Here is a 15,035-nt window from a genome sequence, read left to right as displayed (position 1 = left end):
ACACTTGGACACTCAGAAGAGCTGTTCACTTTTCCATCTGTAGATTCGAGCCTCTTGCCTGGCCAAATTCTAGCGGGCAAGAGGAGAACGCGTGTAGCGATGCCCAAATATTTGAGCAGCCACGGTCACATGAAGGCAACTGTGGGGAAGTCCAATTACTGTCACAAGCGGTGGATGATGATGAGGCACAATTGCCAGAAAGTCAGGAGGAGGATCAGGATGCGGAAGTGGAAGACGAGGTGCTGGATGATATAGTAACTGACCCAACCTTGCAGGGGGACATGTAAAGTGAGGACAGTAGCACACAGGGGGAGGGAGGTGTAGCACCAGAACAGGCAAGAAGAAGCATTGGCCGCAGACACAAGGCGGGCAAGCGTTCCCCGTAACAACAACACGACGGAAGTTGCCAGTACAACTGTTAGGTCTTCCAGAGTCTGTTGTTTTTTTTTAAAGACTCTGCAGATAGCCCCAAAAAGGCCATTTGCACCATCTGCCAGGCCAGCATCATCAGGGGTAGCAAAACTAGCAGCCTGACCACCACCAACATGATCAGGCACATGACAGCAAAGCACTCGACTAGGTGGGCCAAACGCCAGGGTCCAGACACTGTCTGCGGGTGACACCACTGCTTCTTCCTCTGTTGTGCGTGTATGCCAATCCCCTGTCCATGGTGCATGTGAAGATAACTCCCGCCCTGAACCTGTCATTGCACATTCTCAACTAGCACCATCAGCAACCAAGGCCACGTCCTTGTCCCAGCACAGCGTTCAGTTGTCCCTACCGCAGTCCTTGGAACACAAGCACAAATACGCAGCCAACGCCACACTAGCAACACTACTAAATTCACACATTTTGCAAATGTTTTCACTTGAAATGTTGCCCTTTAGGCTCGTGGAGACGGAAGCTTTCTACAACCTGATGGTGGTGGCCATCCCCGCATTACATAAGTATGTGTCCCACATCATTAACCATGCCCTCAACAACACAGTTACTGGGAAAGTACACCTAATCACGGACATGTGGACAAGTGCTTGTGGGCAGGGATGGTATATCTCGCTGATGGCACACTGGGTTAATATAGTGGAAGGCGGGACCCAGTCAGACCTTGAGATGGAACATGTCCTCCCTACGCCGAGGATTGCGGCCCTGGGTTAATCAGGGATGCCCCCACATTCTACAACTCCTGCACCTCCTCCTCCTCTTCAGCCTCCATCTCCGAAATGACCACATCAGTCACAAGCTGGAAGCACTGCAGCACTACCTCGACCAAGCGGCAACAGGCTGCGCTGAAGCTTATATGCTTAGGTGACAAACCGCACAATGCTGAAGAGTTGTGGACAGCTCTGAAAGAGCAGGCAGATCTGTGGCTGACACCGCTGAACCTACAGCCAGGCATGGTCATGTGTGACAATGTCTGGAATCTGTTGGCGGCTCTAAAGCGAGGCGAGCTCACATATGTACCATGCCTGGCCCATGTGCTAAACCTTTTGGATCATCAGTTTCTCAAAAACTACCCAGATCTGCCGGATCTGCTTGTCAAATTATGCCGCGAGTGTGCCCATTTTAGAAAGTCAGCTACAACTTCCACTGCCCTTGCCGTGCTTCAGCAGCATTTGCAGCTTCCAGCTCACCGACTGATCTGTGATGTCCCCACGTGTTGGAATGCAACGTTGCAGATGTTGGGAAGGATTTGTGAGCAGCAGAGGGCAGTTGTTGACTACCAGCATCAACACGACCGTCGTTATTCAGGTCAGCCTCCACACATAAGATCTCAGGAGTGGACATGGATGTCAGACATCTGTGCCATCCTGCATAACTTTGAGGACTCCACCAAGATGGTGAGCGGCGATGACGCCATAATTAGCATCACCATCCCGCTTCTCTGTCTTCTGAAAAGCTCTCTGCTCACAATTAAAGAGGAGGCATTGCAGGCGGAGCACGATGAGCTGGAGCAAGGAAACACACAGGGTGATTCCACACAGCCCAGTCTCATCTCATCCCAACATGGATTAGGTGACAATGACTAAGAGGAAGGAGAGGGAAGAACAGGAGCTAGTTTCCTGCGCCAGAAACTGTACTACCTGCACAACTGTCATACCGTCTGTTCAGCATGGATGGCCTGAGGAGAGGGAGCAGGAGGAGGAGGAGAGCATGGTCAGTCGTCCTCTTGGTGAGGACATGGAAGTCTTGTCTGTTAGCAGTCTGGCACACATGGCGAGTTTATGTTACGCTGCTTTTCCCGTGACCCTCACGTTCTCCAAATTTTGGGTGACAGTCATTACTGGTTGGTGACATTTTAAGACCCACGCTACAAGGAGAACTTTCTATCTGTTCTTCCCTGATAAAATGGGGCAAAACCAGAAAGCCCTTTTTGCCGCATTATTAAAAAGATTCCCATCTGAAAACGCTGGCAGCAGAGGTCACAGTTCGTCGCACAACCAAAGAGTACAGGCAAGAGAGACACAAATCCAATCCAGCAGAGGCAGGGGAACACTGTCAAAGTTTTGGGACAGTTTTCTCACACCCTCCCATCGCACAAGCCCTGATGCGCAAGGTGGTCTCACAAGGAGGGAAAAGTTTGGGAAGATGCTGAAGGAGTACCTTTCCGACCATACCAACGACCTCCATGATTCCTCTGTGCTTTATAATTATTGAGTATCCAAGCTGGACATGTGGCATGGACTGTCTCTTTACGCCTTGGAAGTCCTGGCCTGCCCTGCCGCTAGCGTTTTGTCAGAGCGGATTTTTAGTGCCGCCGGGGGAATTATAACTGATAGGCGCATCCGCCTGTCAACTGAAAATGCTGACAGGCTAACTCTTATAAAAATGAACAAGGGATGGATTGTGCCCGACTTCTCGACACTACCGAATTATAGCAGCTTAACATAAACTCAAATACAGTGTCTTTTTTTTGGGAGGTCTAACTCTATTCCCATGCACCTCTGACTTCACACCCAGACATGGGTATACGTTTCCTGATTTTGTCTGTTTGCTTTTCTCCTCCTCCTTCTCCAGATCCTCATCCTCCACCACCATATTACCACCATATCTACTGTGGCACCCCTGAGGGTTCAGTCGCCACAGAAGTACTGCACCTCACCCAGAGCTGTGGTGTCTCCTTCTCTCAGGTAAGGAGGGAGTGCTGCCCGGAACCCTAACACCTGCATCCAACACTACACTACTCCAGGCCGGCTGGAAGGGCAACATGCATGTGCGTAGCTGCTGAGCCCTGTCCCGGGCTAAAGTCGGGGGAACCCAAAGGTAGGGGGGAACCAGTAGTGGGTGTGGGTGGAGGAAGCAGTTTAGGGGAGCACTCTTTAGGAGCTCTGCTCCACAAGTAGGGCCCAGTGCTAGAGGCCCAGGTGGGGAGCAGAGGAGTTGGCTCCGATATAAAGAAGGGATCCCAGGGGGTACGGCGAGTGCGGGATGGCACCCGTGCGCCCCGAATCTGTCGGAAGACAGAGGGATCGTAGGTCGCAAGAAGGGGACCGGCCCCTGGACCAGTCGTGTAACTCCATGTCTCGGCTGGAAAAACCGGAGGCTTCTGGCTTTCATAGACCAGTTGCCACAGCCTCATTCTAATCCCCGTGAGGGTCAAGCAGGTCTAGGAACTCCAGCAAGACAGGAGGGACTTCAGAGAACCCGAGCAGGATTGAGAGTGGGGAAGCGCAGGGCAGGAGGGAGAAGACCCAGCGTGAAGACGGTCTAGCTAGGAACACAAGAAAGTGGGGTTCCGTCAGGTGCTCCTGATCTGCCTGAGGAAGAGCTGAGCCCCTGCCTGGTGAACGCAGCTCAATGTGGGAGGCTGGCACCCGTACAGTGCACCAGTGGAACTGTCAAAAGAACTGTGAGTAAAAACTCGGATGACTGCACCTTACTGCCTCCGTCTATTCTTTCATCTGCGCCCTCTTGCCTCCCGGGACTACAACGCCCAGCGCAACTTTCACTACCTACACTGCCCTGGAGCTAGCTCTACCTGTGGAGAGCCACACCATCCCTGCTTCCGTAACACCAGCTCCAGAGGACTGCTCCGCAATGGCGGCACCCTTTAGCCACATTCCACAGGTGGCGTCACGAAAAACTTTACAAATCCCCTATAAATAGAAACCCCCCCCATTTTTATTGACCGCCATGGGTCACGGACCGGGCCAGCCACCGTGATATCCCCCACCGGCATCCAGAGGCCCGGCTGCCGAGTACCCCACGGCCCTGGGGGCGCGTCACTACCATATCACCATATCTATGTCTCTTGTGAGGGGCATTGGAGTGCCTCCAAATTTTTAGCAGCCATTGCATTCACAGGCAATAACAGGATGGGAGACCCACTTCCTAATAATCGGAACATTTTTTTTCATGAGGCCCTCCTGTACGTCTCTTGCAAGGGGCATTGGAGTGCATCCAAATTTTTGTCAGCCGTTGCAGTCACTGCATACGCAAGAACAGTATGGGAGACCCACTCCTTTCTAATGGGAACATGTCGTTACTGAGGCCCATCTCTATGTATTTTTAAATTAGTATTGTTGTTTTTCCAAAATTTTGGCAGCCGTTGTACTCACTGCATACCCTATAACTGTATAGTAGAACTGCTACTTTCTAATGGGAACATGTCGTTACTGAGGCCCATCTCTATGTGTCTTGAAATTGGTATTGGGGTTTTTCCCAAATTTTGGCAGCCGTTGTACTCACTGCATACCCTATAACTGTATAGCAGAACCTCTCCTTTGTAAAGGGAACATGTCAATACTGAGGCCCACCTCTTTGTGTCTTTAAATTGGTATTGGGGTATTTCCCAAATTTAGGCAGCCCTTGCAGTCACTGCATGGGAATTACAACTATAGGAGACCCACTCCTTTATAATGGGAGCATGTTTTTTACTGAGGCCCTCCTCCATGTCTCTTCAAAGGGGTATTGGGGTGCTTCCAACTTTTGGCAGCCCTTGCAATTTTCCGCAGACCCACTTGTTAATAATGGGAACAACAAAGCATAGCCGGCTGATGGCTCTCTAACAATAGCGAGGGCAGACTGCTGGCCCCTTAAGAATAGTAAGGGCTGCCTGATGGCCCTATAAAAATAGGCTTTGTGACTTTCAGAGTCCCTCCTTCATAAATTAAACAGGGTGTGTCTGATCATGTCTCACATACCACATGGCCAGATAAGGTAGTGTAGAATTTGCTGAGTTTTGGGGTGCCAGTTAATATTAATTAATGAGATACTGGATCTTTAAAAGGGGATTTATTACAAATAGGATATTTACAATAGCATACATAAGGGAAACCTAACTAAGGGACAAGGGAACAAGGTAAGGGAAAAGGTAAAAGGAGAGGGTAGTAGAAGATGGGAAGTGGGAAGAAGAAGAATGCCTAACTAATTTGATGTGCTACCTTTTATATCAGTTACACAGTTAGACATGGCCCATACATTGTCCATCCCTGTAACACCTCCACATAATGGTACCATCCAATCAGGTCACAGTCTTTGGAGCTCTCCAGAAACATGCACATGGCTGCTGATGCAGACAGTCTTCTGAAGGTGGCGCTCTTAGGTCCAGAATGGATAAGAGGGTCAGGGGCCATACGTAATTGCAGTGCTCTTCTTCTTCCTGCAGATGGGGTCTGGCATACAGCCAAAAGGTCTTTGTATCAAGTGGCCAGAGGACAGGTTCAACTGCATTTTGCTTGCAGATAAGAGGTCAACTTGAAGAACAATGGTTTGTAATCCAAACACCACAGGGGTTGTGTACCTTTCAAGAGGCCACACAAGATGTCCATCTCCCATGTAGGTGCTCTCTCTCTTTATCAATAGAACAAAAGGCACCACACCACAGGACACACAATGTCTTCCCGCCTCACAGGTTTTATGACTCCACAGCACATGGTCAATCCCTTTCATGTAGTCCTTTGATGAACTTTAGTGCTATACAGAGTTTGTGGATCAAATTGTGAGTTCAGTCATTCATATTAGACGTACCATAGATATTGTCCATGTTTGGTTCCAACAGGTAGTAAATGTTAAAATGACATTTACTGGTAAAATGTTTTTTTTCACGGTTGAAAGCAATGCAAAAGTGCAAAAACGCATCAAAAACACTACATGTGAACATAGTCCAAGGTGTGAAGGAGCATTTTTGTTTTTGGTTATTTATTATGCCTTATATACAAGTCATTACCCTGGAAAGGATGTTCCTTAACATTTTTTCCAGGAAAATCCATTTTGGTTTAGTTTTTGTATGTTTTATTGTGAGTCCGTAAAAATGGCGTAATACTCTGACATAATTGACAGCAGTGACCTGGGAGTTAGAGATGCTTCCAGGGGTCTTCCCCATGCTGTTACCATGCAATTTGAGCACTGTTCCCACCGATTTTGGCAATTTTTAGGCCCTCTGCAGACCTCCGGGGGGAGGCCAGAAAAATGCTCGAGTTTCCCATAGACTTACATCGGCCTCGTTGCTCGGACCGAGTACTCGAGCATTCCAATGTGCTTGACTCAAACAACGAGTACCCGAGCAGTTTAGTGCTCGCTCATCACTATGCTTGAGTTATCTCCCCTGTCGGCGCCCCCCAATCATGGTTGATGGTACTTTCAGATTTCTAGGATTGTAGATTCTCGCCTCCAGCGTCGTTCCGTACAGTACTTGGTGCACTGGAAGGGTTATGGTCCAGAGGAAAGGATGTGTGTTTTGGCATCAGAGGTGAATGGTGAATGGTGAATGCCCCGAGGCTGTTTCATTTGTTCCACACCTCTTATTCTGAGAAACCTGGTCCTGAGTATCCAGAGGCCACTCGTAGAAGGGGGGGTACTGTCACAAGTGTGTCAGGTGCGACAGACAGTTGCTCTGGATCTGGATGTAGAAGGTCACTGCGCTTGGAATTGCAGATGCCTCCTTGATCCTCTCAACTCTGTAGTATAGTCATAGGCTTCTTCCTTTAGGTCCAAAAGACTAGAGTTAAAGACTCTCAGTTTCTCCAGAGAGTCACCGATGATAGTTCTATGTACCTCTGTGCAGGCTTGGAGCACAAGCAGTCAGCTAGTTTCTTCTTTTGTGCACTTGGAGGACAGTTGGCGTTATCTCTCTGGTGTCTGCTCAAGCTAAGTTTATCCCCTTTGTTTGTCTACCTAGTTGTCTTTAGTTTGTAGTGGGGCCTGACTACTGCTCACCCCGCCCCCCCCCTATCTAGGGCCTAGCTCTTGGGACATTCAGGGATTAGGTTCATGCTCTGTGATAGGTGTGGAACCTATATAGAGATGATAGGGTAGGCAGAGTGACATTAGATCTGCCTAGGAGTCTCCTCTCCCCTTTCTCAAGTTGTTGGGCTCCCTTCCCCTCTTTCCATCATTGTGCACTTATTCTGCCCCTCACCTTGCGTGACAATATGGTCCCATCCTAGGTTTATGGAATATGGTCCCCATCCTGGGTTTATGCCCCCCCATCCTGGGTATATGCCCCCCCATCCTGGGTATATGCCCCCCAACCCTGGGTAGGTATATGCCCCTCCATCCTGGGTAGTTATATGCCCCTCCATGCTGGGTAGGTATTTGGCCCAATCCTGGGTAAGAATATGTCCCCCATCCTGGGTAGATATATGCCCCCATCCTGGGTAGTTATATTCCCCCATCCTGGGTAGTTATATTCCCCCATCCTGGGTAGTTAGATGCCCCCATCCTGGGTAGCTATATGGCCCTATCTTGAGTAAGTATATGTCCCCATCCTGAGTAGGTATATGTCCCCATCCTGGGTAAGTATATGGCCCTATCCTGGGTAGATATATGCCCCCCGTCTTGGGTAGGTATATGGCCCCGTCCTGGGTAGGTATATGGCCCCATCCTGAGTAGTTACATGCCCCCATCCTAGGTAGGTATATGCCCCTCCATCCCGGGTAGGTATATGCCCCCATCTTGGGTAGGTATATGCCCCTATCCTGGCTATATGCTCCCATATATTCAATGCAAAGAAAAACAAAACAATAAACACTTCTACTTATCTTCCACGCTCCCACGCAGCGGTGTCTGTGTGCTCTGAAAATGTCGACGGTGAGCGGTGATAACAGCTGAGGCTGAGATCACTGCACCCCACCACCTCACATACTCACCCGGGACCTCCGTTCCTGGCGCCTTCTCTCCCCTGCAGGTCCTGTAATGGCACGCACTGCCTGAGCAGTGTGTGCGATGACAGGGGGAATGTGCAGCTCGCAGCTTACACTGCGGGCCCCACAAAGATGGCCACGATCTCCTCCAACGGCTGTGACCTGGACAGCCCAGTGGGCAGGAGGAAAGGCCTCTAATGTAAGACATAGGGTCAGTGACCGACTACTGTCTCTTATGGCATGGACTGCCGTAAGGGAGTTGTCTAAGAGTGCTGCTTAGCTTCTTACACACCCCCAAATAAAAATGGCATCCCCCAGTGGCCAATGTAAAAGTTAATAAATAAAAAACTAATAAAGTGGTACATTTAATTTTGTATTAAAAATAATTGATTATTAGAGATGAGCGTTGTTCTACTCGAACTGTTCGCCAATCTCAAATTCGAGCTGTTTTGGGCGGTGTTCGAGCCGTTCGGCGAACACGAACAATTTGATAAAAATTCGGCTGTTCGAGGTTATGTTCGATAACTGTTCGTGCACCAAAATCATAACTGGATTTTTTCTCAGTAATGATGAAAATTAATGTTAATACGCAGTTTGAGTGTACAGCGGGGTGGGGGGAGGGGCAGGGGATGGATCTCTGCAGGAACAATGAAGATCTCCATTTTTTTTTCTCTTTCCCGCATTTGCAGTGGGGAGGTGCAGTCTGTCAGCCTATCAGCAGCGCACACACGGAGCGAAGTGCTTTTTTTCACACAAGCAAGGGCATGTGTCATTGGCAGTGTATGTCACATGTCCTTGCCCTATAAGACCAAGCCATTTTCCCCGTCGCCACCATTTTCTCACTGCTGCAGCTGCGTGTTAGACGGCACCGCTGTTGCTGTGTGCGCTATACCTTGTTAATTTCAAGCCAATTTTCGCACAAATATACAGATAGCTTGGGAGTAGGGAATAGTTGTGATTGCAGTCCTTTTAAGGACTAGGTTACAGCATTTCCTACGACTTTTATCAGGGAGGTCTGTGCTCTTAAATAGATAGGTTGTGGGAGTAAAGACTAATTGTAATTGGAGTCCTTTTCAGGACTAGGTTACATCAGTTCCTATCAGTTTTTGCCAGGCAGGTCTGTGCCAGTGCTGTGCAAGTTTTTTTCACAGCATTTGGCTGAATCTAGCAAAGCTAATCCTTTTTGGCCTACTGCAGAGTGTGTTAGTCAGTGGAGTAGCCTATCTGTGCTGCAAGATATACCACCTGTGTATAGAATACCAATTTTTTTACTGCACCTAGTGAAGTAAAATCTTTTGGGCATAGCATCATTCTATTAGTCCATCTATACTGACCTCCATCAGGTTGCAAATTAAAACTAATTTTTATCTGCATCTACAGTACCTCTGAAAAAATATTTGGGCTTCTAGCTGTGTGTGGGACTTGTTGTATTAGTCCATCTATACTGACCTCCATCAGGTTGCAAACTGAATATATTTTTTTCTGCATCTACCTCTGAAAAAATATTGGGCTTCTAGCTGTGTGTGGGTCTTGTTCTATTAATCCATCTATACTGACCTCCATCAGGTTGCAAACTGAATATAATTTTTTTCTGCATCTAGCTCTGAAAAAATATTTGGCCTTCTAGCAGTGTGTCGGACTTTCTCTATTAGTCCATCTATACTGACCTCCATCAGGTTGCAAATTAAAAATAATTTGTATCTGCATCTACAGTACCTCTGAAAAAATATTTGGGCTTCTAGCTGTGTGTGGGACTTGTTGTATTAGTCCATCTATACTGACCTCCATCAGGTTGCAAATTAAAAATAATTTTTATCTGCATCTACAGTACCTCTGAAAAAATATTTGGGCTTCTAGCTGTGTGTGGGACTTGTTGTATTAGTCCATCTATACTGACCTCCATCAGGTTGCAAACTGAATATATTTTTTTCTGCATCTACCTCTGAAAAAATATTTGGGCTTCTAGCTGTGTGTGGGACTTGTTGTATTAGTCCATCTATACTGACCTCCATCAGGTTGCAAATTAAAAATAATTTTTATCTGCATCTACAGTACCTCTGAAAAAATATTTGGGCTTCTAGCTGTGTGTGGGACTTGTATTAGTCCATCTATACTGACCTCCATCAGGTTGCAAACTGAATATATTTTTTTCTGCATCTACCTCTGAAAAAATATTGGGCTTCTAGCTGTGTGTGGGTCTTGTTCTATTAATCCATCTATACTGACCTCCATCAGGTTGCAAACTGAATATAATTGTTTTCTGCATCTAGCTCTGAAAAAATATTTGGCCTTCTAGCAGTGTGTCGGACTTTCTCTATTAGTCCATCTATACTGACCTCCATCAGGTTGCAAATTAAAAATAATTTGTATCTGCATCTACAGTACCTCTGAAAAAATATTTGGGCTTCTAGCTGTGTGTGGGACTTGTTGTATTAGTCCATCTATACTGACCTCCATCAGGTTGCAAATTAAAAATAATTTTTATCTGCATCTACAGTACCTCTGAAAAAATATTTGGGCTTCTAGCTGTGTGTGGGACTTGTTGTATTAGTCCATCTATACTGACCTCCATCAGGTTGCAAACTGAATATATTTTTTTCTGCATCTACCTCTGAAAAAATATTGGGCTTCTAGCTGTGTGTGGGTCTTGTTCTATTAATCCATCTATATTGACCTCCATCAGGTTGCAAACTGAATATAATTTTTTTCTGCATCTAGCTCTGAAAAAATATTTGGCCTTCTAGCAGTGTGTCGGACTTTCTCTATTAGTCCATCTATACTGACCTCCATCAGGTTGCAAATTAAAAATAATTTTTATCTGCATCTACAGTACCTCTGAAAAAATATTTGGGCTTCTAGCTGTGTGTGGGACTTGTTGTATTAGTCCATCTATACTGACCTCCATCAGGTTGCAAATTAAAAATAATTTGTATCTGCATCTACAGTACCTCTGAAAAAATATTTGGGCTTCTAGCTGTGTGTGGGACTTGTTGTATTAGTCCATCTATACTGACCTCCATCAGGTTGCAAACTGAATATACTTTTTTCTGCATCTACCTCTGAAAAAATATTGGGCTTCTAGCTGTGTGTGGGACTTGTTGTATTAGTCCATCTATACTGACCTCCATCAGGTTGCAAACTGAATATATTTTTTTCTGCATCTACCTCTGAAAAATATTGGGCTTCTAGCTGTGTGTGGGTCTTGTTCTATTAATCCATCTATACAGACCTCCATCAGGTTGCAAACTGAATATAATTTTTTTCTGCATCTACCTCTGAAAAAATATTTGGCCTTGTAGCAGTGTGTCGGACTTTCTCTATTAGTCCATCTATACTGACCTCCATCAGGTTGCAAACTGAATATATTTTTTTCTGCATCTAACCCAGCCAATAGTTTTGGCCTAATACCACAGTTTGGCCACTCAGCTCTGCTCGGTTACCATCCATTGTTTTTTTGTGCAAACAACTCCAGAGTTGTGAATTAGTTAACCACCAAAATGAGTGGAAAAAGGCCTGCTGCTGGTGGAAAGGGGAATAGGCATGTTGGGAAGGGGAAAAAAGGTTGTGTCCGTGGGGTAGGTGTTAAAGCAACAGTAACATCTGCAGAAGAAAGACCATCTTCCAGCCAAACTAAAATGTCTACTTCTTTTAGCGGACAATGTGATAAGATCCCTTTCTTACGGCCACGCCAATCGCTACAAATTCCAGATGAGGCACAAAAACAGCAGGTGCTTCAACGGATATCAAGTGCTCCTTTAAGTGGGCTCTCCTCCACATCAACTTCAACATCACAAATACTCCAGTCCTCAAAGGTGTCACCCAAATCGCACTTGCTTCCTCACAGCTCCCAAATCTCCAGCTGCCCGTCTGAGTATGAGGTAGAACAGATGGTTGAGTCTGCAGAGCTGTTTACTCATACTATAGCCTGGGAATCAGAGGTCGACTCCAGCGCTTCTGTGAATCCAGACGAGGAAATGATCTGCACTGATGCCCAGAATCTTTATGAGTCGGATCCAGGACCAGACGCAGAAGGTTCTGACCATAATGTAGACCCTCATTCCCAAACTGTAACTCCTGTTGGTGGAGACAATGAGGAAGACGATGATAAGACTCAAATACCTGATTGGAGCGACAACTTTAGTTTTTTGTCAGGGCAGGAACAGGTTGGCTCTGAGGACGACGGGTGTGATAACACACAGGGTGATGATGATGAGGTTGGAGATCCCACTTACTGTCAACCCACAGTCAGCCAAGAGATGAGGTCAGCAGAGGAGGTGGAGGAAGATGCTAGTGACGACGAGGTCAGGTTGCGCCTTCCTGGACAGAGACGTAGTACTGGAAGCACGTCAACAACTGCATCCTCAAACACAACTCTGCCTCTCACCACAAGTCGTGGTGGCTCTTCAGGTCGCATGGGTGCTAAGCCTTGCATAGCCTGGGCATTTTTTCAGATCGATAAAGATGACCCAACTCGTGTTATCTGTAACATTTGTCAGCAAAAGCTAAGTAGAGGCCAAAAAATACATAGTTTGAGTACTTCATGCATGAACTGGCACATGGACATGAAGCATAAGTTGCAGTGGGAAGCTCAGTGTGCTACAATGCGGCCTAGCCGGCCGGGCCAACCACCGTCTGCCATATCTTGTGCATCCGCGGCCTCTTCATCCTCTGTGACTGGGGGGACAGCAGTCACACCTGTTTTAGGGCGCAGACCTGCCACCTCTTTACCCGCAACAGCCAGCGTGATTGGCAGGTCATCATTTTCTTTGGAGGTGGTAACAGCAGCTGGTGTTGAGCGCTGTCCGACATCGATAGCACCACCTTTGGATCAAGGCAACCTAACATGTCCGCCTGCATCTTCCTCACAGACCGGCAGTTTGCCGGGGACACCCTTATCAACCCCGTCTAAGCACAATAGCCAGCCCTCGGTCCCTCAGATGTGGACAAGTAAAAGACCATTTCCTCCTAGCCATGAGAAAGCTAAGAGGTTGAATTTCACCATCTGCAAGCTCTTGGCTACAGAAATGCTGCCTTTCCGCCTGGTGGACACAGAGGATTTTCGAGACCTTATGTCCGTCGCAGTGCCCCAGTACCAGATGCCCAGTCGGCACTACTTCTCAAAGAAAGGTGTGCCTGCGCTCCACCAGCATGTCGCACACAACATCACTGCATCTTTGAGAAACTCTGTGTGTGACAGGGTGCATTTCACCACAGACACTTGGACGAGTAGGCATGGACAGGGGCATTACTGGGCACTGGGTAACTATGGTGACAGCAGGACAAGGGGCTGCTGTCCAAGTCTTGCCGTCCCCACAAGTTGTGCGTCAATCCTCTTTATGTCAAAGTTCCTCCACTGCTTCTGCCTCCTCAACCTCCTCTCGGTCTTCCACCTGCACCCAAAGCCTGTCTGGTCATGCCACAAGCTTTCTAACTGCGCAGAAGGGATCCTGCACACCTCCTTACTATGCTGGCAGTAGGGCTCAACGTCATCAGGCGGTTTTTACATTGAAATGTCTGGGAAATGTGAGTCACACAGCTGAGGAGTTGTGGTCAGCTCTGGAGAACCAATTTCATGAATGGTTGTCTCCACTGGACCTGAAACCAGGGAAGGCCGTGTGCGACAATGCTGCAAACCTGGGTGCGGCCCTTCGCCGGGGCAATGTCGCACACGTGCCTTGTATGGCTCACGTGTTGAACCTGGTTGTCCAGCAATTTTTAGCCCACTATCCCAGACTAGATGGCCTTCTGCAGAGGGCACGGTCGCTGTGTGCTCACTTCCGCCGTTCGCATCCCGCAGCTCAGCGACTTACATCTCTACAGAAGTCGTTGGGCCTGCCACTTCACCGGCTAAAATGCTATGTGCCTACCCGGTGGAATTCAACTCTGCACATGTTGCAGCGACTGTGGCAGTACCGACAAGCCCTGGTGCAATACGTTCTGACGTATAGCCTGGGCCAACGAGATTCAGAGGTGGGGCAAATCACGCTGGAGGAGTGGTCTCAGATCAGGGACCTATGCACCCTTCTGCACAGTTTTGAAATGGCGACGAAGATGTTTAGTGCTGACGATGCCATTATCAGCATGACTATTCCGGTGATTTACATGCTGGAGCACATGTTAAACAGAATTCGGAGTCAGGTGGTGGCACAAGAGGAGGTGGAGGAAGTAGAGGAGGAGGAGTTGTATGCGGAAGGGCTAACATCTGCAAGGTCCAGACGGTCGGCAGCACCAAGGCGGCAGGCATGTGAGGGTGGGGGAGATGGTTTTACCAGGGCGCATGGTAGCAGCCAAACTAGTGAGGAAGGTGCAGGAGCCCAGGAAGAAGTGGAGGACGAACTGATGGAAGACTCATCAGATGAGGGAGACCTTGATCACATTTCTGTTGTGCGAGGTTGGGGGGAGAGGACAGAGGAAGGAAGCATGATTGTTACCTCGCCACCAACACAACAGGGACTTGGTGCTCCTGGATGCGCAACACACATGAGTGCCTTCTTGCTGCACTACCTGCAACATGACCCTCTAATTGTGAGAATTAGAAATAATCCTGACTACTGGGTTGCCACACTGTTAGATCCCCGGTACAAAAGTAAATTTGCAGAAATTATTCCTGCCATAGAAAGGGATGCACGCATGCAGGAGTATCAGCAGAGACTGTTGCAGAATCTTACATGTGCTTTTCCACAAAATACCAGTGGTGCACGTAGTGAATCTCACAGTTCCAACTTGCCAACCGTGGGACCGTCAAGTGTTCAGCACTCAAACCGTAACAGAACCACAGTATCTGCTGGCAACATCAATTTTGCGGAATCATTTCACCACTTTTTTAGCTCATCCTTTGCAAGGCCACAGGAGACAAGAAGTCTGACACATAGTCAACGCCTAGAGACGATGGTACAGGAGTATCTCCAAGTAAACATTGAAGCCACGACTGTGTCACTGGACCCTTGCTCTTTT

The sequence above is a fragment of the Phyllobates terribilis genome, unplaced genomic scaffold (assembly GCF_046119375.1).
Source record: "Phyllobates terribilis strain yellow unplaced genomic scaffold, ASM4611937v1 Scaffold_11__3_contigs__length_659146591, whole genome shotgun sequence".
NCBI classification, from domain to species: domain Eukaryota; kingdom Metazoa; phylum Chordata; class Amphibia; order Anura; family Dendrobatidae; genus Phyllobates; species Phyllobates terribilis.
The sequence above is the reverse complement of the archived record's forward strand: the minus strand, read 5'-3'. Positions refer to the sequence as shown.